The following is an 8,454-nucleotide window of genomic DNA, read 5'->3' as shown; positions in this document are numbered from 1 at the left end:
TACGTCAGGGTAAGAGACCCGTTGAGGAGTACTGTTCTGACTTTAGGAAGTGGTGTGTAGCTTCTCGGTGGAATGACCCTGCCTTGAGTTGCTAGTTTAGATTGGGTCTGTCGAACGCCCTGAAAGACCTGTTAGTTAGCTATCCTTCTTCGGACTCTCTAGATCAGGTTATGGCTTTAGCGGTACGTCTTGACCGACGTCTCAGGGAACGACGACTCAAACATTTTTGTGCTTTCTCCTCTGGCTCCCGAGGTTCCGTTGCTTCGTTCTTCCACGGAAAACTCGGATGAACCAATGCAACTCGGGGCCTCCGTGTCTCCCCAACGTGGAGAGCTCCGCAGGAAGAATGGTCTCTGCTTCTACTGTGGGGATGACAAGCATCAAGTGAACAACTGTCCTAGGCGTAAGAATAAGCAGCCGGAAGAACTTCCGCGCCTAAGTGACCATCGGGGTGGTCACTTGGGCGCACAGGTATTTCCCGTTAATATGAAGCCTAATAAAATCTTGCTTCCCTTTCAGGTCTCTTTTGGTGGTAGGTCTGCCACCGGCAGTGCCTTCGCGGACTCAGGGTCTTCTGCTAATATTATGTCTGTGGAATTTGCTATGTCTCTAGCTATGCCTTTAATTGATTTGCCTAAAGCTGTCCCGGTAGTGGGTATCGACTCCACTCCACTTGCTAATGGTTATTTTACGCAGCATACCCCTGTTTTTGAACTCATTGTGGGCTCCATTCATTTGGAGCAGTGTTCTGTGTTGGTTATGAAGGGATTATCGTCCGATTTGGTTTTAGGCCTTCCTTGGTTGCAGATGCATAATCCCACGTTTAACTGGAATACTGGGAATCTTACTAAATGGGGTAATGAATGCATGACTTCCTGTTTTTCTATTAATTTGGTTTCTCTCGCTGAGGAGATGAACACTCTACCTGAGTTTATTCAGGACTTTGCTGATGTTTTTTCTAAAAAAGCCTCAGAAGAGTTACCTCCTCATAGAGAGTACGATTGCACAATCGATTTGGTACCAGGAGCTAAGCTCCCTAAAGGTAGGATATTTAATCTCTCTTGTCCTGAACGTGAAGCCATGAGAGAATATATCCAGGGAAGCCTGGCCAAGGGTTACATTCACCCCTCTACTTCTCCGGTAGGTGCTGGCTTCTTCTTCGTAGGGAAGAAGGATGGTGGTCTTAGGCCATGCATCGATTACCGGAACTTGAATAAGGTCACTGTAAGGAACCAATATCCCCTTCCTTTGATTCCTGATCTCTTCAATCAGGTTCAGGGGGCCCAATGGTTGTCTAAGTTTGATCTTCGGGGGGCTTATAACCTTATCCGAATCAGGGAAGGGGATGAGTGGAAGACTGCGTTTAACACGCCCGAAGGTCATTTTGAATACCTCATCATGCCCTTTGGGTTATGTAATGCTCCCGCGGTCTTCCAGAATTTCATAAATGAGGTTTTAAGAGACTACCTGGGGGTATTTCTTGTAGTGTACCTTGATGATATACTTGTGTTTTCCAAGGACTGGTCCTCCCACATTGAGCATGTCAGGAAGGTGCTCCAGGCCCTTAGGGAAAACAAACTCTTTGTTAAAACTGAAAAATGTGTGTTTGGGGTGCAGGAGATACCATTTTTGGGTCAAATCCTCACTTCTAACGAATTCCGCATGGACACTGCCAAGGTTCAGGCTGTGGCGGAATGGGTCCAAACTGCCTCCCTGAAGGCTTTACAGTGCTTCCTGGGGTTCGCTAATTATTACAGGAGATTTATTGCTAACTTCTCGGTCATCGCTAAGCCTCTTACAGACCTTACTCGCAAGGGTGCTGATCTCCTCCACTGGCCTCCGGAGGCGGTTAAGGCTTTTGAGGTCCTTAAGAGGTGTTTTGTCTCTGCCACAGTGCTGATTCAGCCTAACCAAATGGAGCCATTCATCGTGGAGGTTGACGCCTCCGAGGTGGGAGTGGGTGCTGTCTTGTCCCAGGGTACCAGGGCTCTTACCTATCTCCGTCCCTGTGCCTACTTCTCCAGGAAGTTCTCCCCCACTGAGAGTTAGGGTATGTTCACACGAGGTCATTACGTCCGTAATTGACGGACGTATTTCGGCCGCAAGTACCGGACCGAACACAGTGCAAGGAGCCGGGCTCCTAGCATCATAGCTATGTACGACGCTAGGAGTCCCTGCCTCGCTGCCGGACAACTGTCTTGTACTGAAAACATGTTTCGTCCGGTACTTGCGGCCGAAATACGTCCGTCAATTACGGACGTAATGACCTAGTGTGAACATACCCTAACTATGACGTTGGCAACCGCAAACTCTTAGCCATTAAATGGGCATTTTAAGAGTGGCGCCACTTCCTGGAGGGGGCTAGGCACCAGGTAACAGTCCTTACCGACCACAAGAATCTGGTTTTCCTAGAATCTGCCTGGAGGCTAAACCCGAGACAAGCTCGATGGGCGTTGTTTTTTACTAGATTCAACTTTGTGGTCACCTATAGGGCTGGGTCTAAAAATATTAAAGCTGATGCACTGTCGCGTAGCTTCATGGCCAGCTCTCCTCCAGAGGAGGATCCTGCTTGTGTTTTGCCCCCAGGTATAATCATATCCTCTGTTGATTCTGACTTAGCCTCCGAAATTGCGGCTGATCAAGGTTCAGCTCCCGAGAACAAGCTGTTTGTTCCCCTGCAATTCCGGCTAAGGGTACTCAGGGAGAATCATGACTCTGCACTATCTGGCCATCCAGGCATCCTGGGTACCAAACACCTCATTTCTAGAACCTATTGGTGGCCTGGGTTGCTTAAAGACGTTAAGGCCTACGTCGCCTATTGTGAAACTTGTGCTAGGTCCAAGGCTTCCACGTCCCGACCAGCGGGCTTACTATGTTCTTTGCCCATTCCCCAGAGACCTTGGACCCATATCTCCATGGATTTTATCACCGATCTGCCTCCATCCCAAGGCAGGTCGGTGGTGTGGGTTGTAGTAGACCGCTTCAGCAAGATGTCCTACTTTGTACCCCTCAAGAAACTACCCAATGCCAAGACGTTAGCTACCTTGTTTGTCAAACACATCCTGCGTCTCCATGGGGTTCCTGTCAATATTATTTCTGACAGAGGGGTACAATTTGTTTCATTGTTTTGGAGAGCCTTCTGTAAGAAGTTGGAGATTGATCTGTCCTTCTCCTCGGCCTTCCATCCTGAAACTAATGGCCAAACTGAGAGGACTAATCAGTCTCTAGAACAATATTTAAGGTGTTTTATCTCTGACTGTCAAGATGATTGGGTCTCCTTCATTCCCCTCGCCGAATTTTCCCTTAATAACCAGGTCAGTAACTCGTCGGGGGTCTCCCCCTTTTTCTGTAATTTTGAGTTTAATCCACGGTTCTCCTCCGTTTCACCTGGTGGTTCCAACAATCCCGAGGTAGATGTCGTTCATCGGGAACTGTGCACAGTCTGGGCCCAGGTTCAGAGGAACCTTGAGGCGTCCCAGAGCATCCAAAAAACTCATTCAGATAAGAGACGTTCTACTAACCCCTTGTTTGTGGTTGCGGATCTGGTGTGGCTGTCCTCAAAAAAATTGCGCCTTAAAGTCCCGTCCAATAAATTTGCTCCCCGGTATATAGGACCGTACAAGATCATTGAGGTCCTTAACCCTGTCTCCTTCCGGCTGGAGTTACCCCCCTCCTTTCAGATACACAACATGTTCCATGCCTCCCTCCTGAAAAGATGCTCCCCGTCCTTGGCAACCTCGAGGAAACCTCCGGTCCCTGTTCCCACCCCTGAAGGGGTAGAATTCGAGGTGGCCAAGATTGTGGACAGCAGGATGGTCCAAGGCTCCCTCCAGTACCTGGTCCATTGGAGAGGATACGGGCCTGAGGAGAGGACTTGGGTACCCGCCCGGGATGTTCACGCCGGGTTATTGCTCAGGAAGTTCCATCTTCGGTTCCCCAACAAGCCAGGTCCACCTAGGAAGGGTCCAGTGGCCCCTCATAAAAGGGGGGGTACTGTAATGGATTTGCCTGACACAGCTTCTTTGTCGACGCCCGCGGTTAATCAGCCTGCATCTGTGCCTAGGTCTGTGCCTAGGACTCGGCTCGTTCACTACTCTTGTTGCTCACGGTGTTGCCGTGGGCAACTGCCACATTTCCCGTAGCTTCTGTGTGCCCTTGTCTGTTTGTCTCTCGTGCACGTATTGAGCGTAGGGACCGTCACCCAGTTGTACGCTGTCGCCTAGGACGGGCCGTGCAAGTAGGCAGGGACTGAGTGGCGGGTAGATTAGGGCTCACCTGTCTGTCTCCCTACCCCGTCATTACATAGTATACTTTTATGTAAGCAGAAAGTTACCAGTGCTGAAGTTCAGCCTTGTTGCCAGACCCTTCTTTGCAAACTTTGCATGGATTTTTGAATAATTTCCTGTTCCCATTCCTGTCTGGGATACAACATCTCTACCCAAGAAAACAGGGATCTTGTTATCCTGTAAAATAGAAGATAAAATGGAATGGAATGACACATTTTTACATTTTACCCCGTCAGAGGTGCCAGTATTTTTGGTGACAAGAACCCTTATGGATACCTGACAGACCCCATTATAATTTAATATGATACCTTAGGAATCATTGAGATCCATTTAATCCTTTATACCGGTCATGGCTCCGTTATGAACCTAAGCCATGATGGTAGTGTGAATAGAGCATTAGGCTGGATTGACACACGTCTTTAATCACGTTTTTAGTGGCGCTTTTGCTGTGATTTCTGAGCATTTTTTTTTCCGAAAACACTGCGGCCAGATGTTACTTTATTAATAATGATAATAATAATCTTTATTTATATAGCGCCAACAAATTCCACAGCACTTTACAATTCAGATGGAAAACGTACAGACAATATCAGACATTACATAGTGACAAAACAAATTTACAATTCAAACAAGAGTGAGGACCCTGCTCGCAAGAGCTTACAATCTATGAGGAAATAGGGAAGACACCAAATGTAAAAAGTGCTTATTAAGTACAATGCTCCAGCCATCTTCTATACATATGGGGGTAGTACACATAAAGCAGCATGAGCCGGTCACCTGCCAGTATCGGTGTATGACGGGCATGAAGTGCATGAGGGTGCAAGGAGTGTGGGGGATACTGCTGAATGAGGGGGTCAAGTCCTCATGACTAATGTAAAAGGGGGATCAGGGAAAGGAGTCCGATTAGGGAATGTTATAGGCCTGTCTAAAAAGACGCGTTTTCAGGGCACGTTTAAAACTGTGGATGTTGGGAATTAATATGATTGTCTTGGGTAGCGCAATCCAGAGAACTGGTGCCGCACGAGAAACATCTTGGAGACGGTAGTGGGAGGTTCGGATTATGGTGGATGTTAATCTAAGGTCGTTGACAGAACGTAGAGCGCGAGTAGGGTGGTAGACAGAGATGAGGGAGGAGATGTAAGGAGGTGCAGCACTGTGGAGAGCTTTGTGGGCGAGAGTAATACGTTTGAATTTAATTCTGAAGGGTATGGGCAACCAGTGCAGTGACTGGCACAGGGTAGAGGTGTTGGTGTAGCGGTTGGTCAGAAAGACGAGCCTGACTGCTGCATTAAGAATGGATTGGAGAGGGGAAGAGAGTAAGTGGAAGACCGATTAGTAATGAGTTACAGTAGTCAAGAAGAGAGGGAATCAGAGCGAAAATGAGAGTTTTCGCTGTTTCCTCAGTAATAAAAGGGCGGATTCTGGAGATGTTTTTGAGGTGAAAATGACAGGAGCGTGAAAGTGATTGAATGTGCGAAGTAAAGGAAAGATCGGAGTAAAAAATAACCCTAAGACAGTGGGCGTGCGGCTTAGAAGTTATGGTAGTGCCGCACACTGAGATGGAGACATCATGTTTAGCGAGGTTAGTAGATGGTGGAAACACAAGGAGCTCCGTTTTAGAAAGATTCAGTTTCTGATAGAGGACATGATGTTAGAGACAGCGGACATACAATCACTGGTGTTTTGTATTAGAGCAGGGGTGATGTCTTGGGAAGAGGAATATAATTGGGTGTCATCAGAGTAGAGATGGTACTGGAAGCCAAATCTGCTGATGGTTTGTCCAATAGGGACTGTGTAGAAATAAAAGAAAGGTGGACCTAGCACTGGTCCCTGAGGAACCCCGATAGCAAGGGGAAGAGGAGAAGAAGTGGAACCAGCAAATGACACACTGAATGAGCGGTCAGAGAGATAAGAAGAAAAGTTAACGTTTATACTAAAATATAAGAAAGCCTAAATACACATTTTAGTTTGTGGAGTTTTTATAAAAACTGTTGTAGTAAGCGGCATTTTTTACAAAATGCAGTAAGCTTTAGGTATTTTATTCTGGCATTTTTCCCTATAGGAAAAACGAATGTTCAAAAAGTCACATTATAAAAACACCATTAAAAATGCTTAAAAAACCGCATTGCGTGTTTTTTTTTAATGTGTTTTAAAACGCAGAAAAAAAAAAAAAAGTGTGTGTGAAGTCACAAATGAAACAAGTTTCTAGTTTCACAAGTAGAAAAACTAAGACGTGTGTCTCGAAAAAAAAAAAAACTATAGTACATTTTAGGGTATACAGGTATTTTTTATTTACTTTTCTATATACCGCATTAGAGAGCAACAAAAAGGGATTTTAAAGAAATCAAAAGCCTAGTTCACACAGACTTTTGACAGGAAGAAAAAAAAAATCTCAGATTTCTAATTGGCAGCATTTGTATACGCTTTTTTTTTGCGGTGTCTTGTCTGAGGCCGGTAATCGAATGCAAAATATCAGCACCAAAAAACAGTGTGAACTGACCCAAAGGCAGACTCATTCCCTCAAACTGGAAGCTCCATGACTGATTGGCGGCAGAGGTCACACTACATATTTTCAAGCAGAGTAAAAATACGCCTCTTAGAATTTTTGAGGAGTATTTTTAGCAAAGGAGGAGTATAAAATTTACAGTAATTAAAATTAACCCCTTCCCGCTCCTGGACGTACTATTAGGTCATGGTAGCTGTATCGTTCGCGCTCCATGACCTAATAGTACGTCACGGGAGTAACGGCCATTTCGGCCGTCCTCCCGACACATACAGGAGCTGTGACAGCTGCTATCTCGTACAGCAGTTGCCGTAGCTCCTACAGCGGGGAACGATCGCTGTGTCCCTGTTGATTAACCCCTTAAAAGCCGCGTTCAATAGGGATCGCGGCTTTTTAGGGGTTAAGCTACAATCGCCGGCCTGCTACACGATAGCGGCGGTCGATGGTGACTATGGCAACCGGACACCAAACAATGGCGTCCGGCTATGCCATCGACGGAAGCCTAGTGGGTCCTGACAAAGTCAGGACCCACTATGCTTGCTGTCAGTGAGTAGCTGACAGCTCTAATATACTGCACTACGCATGTAGTGCAGTGTATTAGAATAGCGATCAGGGCCTCCTGCCCTCAAGTCCCCTAGTGGGACAAAGTAATAAAGTTTAAAAAAAAGGTGTAAAAATAAGAAAATAAACGTTTTAAAAGTAAAAATCCCCCTTTTCCCTTATCAGTCCTTTATTATTACTAAAAATATATAAATAAACAAATAAACTATACATAATTGGTATTACCGCGTCCGTAACGGCCTGAACTACAAAATTATTTTGTTATTTATCAAAATGTAAAATAAAAAAACAATAGTAGAATTGCTGTTTTTTAGTCACCACGCCACCTAAAAATAGAATAAAAACTGATCAAAAAGCTGCATGCACCCCAAGAAAACTACAATGAATTCCTCAAGGGGTCTAGTTTCCAAAATGGGGTCACGTATGTGCTACGTCGATGTGCAGGCCAGACGGGAACTTTCCTGGAATTTCAAGAGGTGGTTATCAAGAAACTAATTTTTAGGGACCAAGAAGGGGAGGCACCCAGTACTTCTGGAAGAGAGGCCACACGCATCGTACCAGGGCAACACTTTCCAGGAGAAGTTCCCCAAACTGCACCTCTTTTGACTTTTTCCTTTCTTGCCAAAGTCTGCTATAAGAGGGGGATAAGGAAGGACACAATATATCAATGTGACACGTGTCCCGAAAAACTAAGGCTCCGTATGAAAGAGTGCTTCAAAATTTATCATACATCCCTTGATTTTTAATCTACCCCAGTTTTACTTACCCTGATGCACTCCGCACAGCTTATCCCCCTCATCTTTCCCTTCTGAGCCCTGCTGCGTGCCCAGGCAGCTCATAACTGCCACATAGAGGGTATTGCTGTACCCGGGAGAACACACATTACAGTTTATGGGGTGTATGTCTCCGGTCAAAATGCTCACTACACCTCTAGATGAATGCCTTAAGGGGTGTAGTTTTTAAAACGGGGTCACTTCTTGGGGGTTTAAACTGTACTGGTACCTCAGGGGCTTCTGCATACATGACTTCGCACCAGAAAATCCCCAGTAGGCCAAATGGTGATCCTTTCCTTTTGAGCCCTCCCATGGGCCCAAACGTCAGTTT

This window comes from Rhinoderma darwinii, chromosome 1, assembly GCF_050947455.1.
Source record: "Rhinoderma darwinii isolate aRhiDar2 chromosome 1, aRhiDar2.hap1, whole genome shotgun sequence".
In the NCBI taxonomy this organism is placed as follows: domain Eukaryota; kingdom Metazoa; phylum Chordata; class Amphibia; order Anura; family Rhinodermatidae; genus Rhinoderma; species Rhinoderma darwinii.
This window is presented reverse-complemented; position numbering follows the sequence as displayed.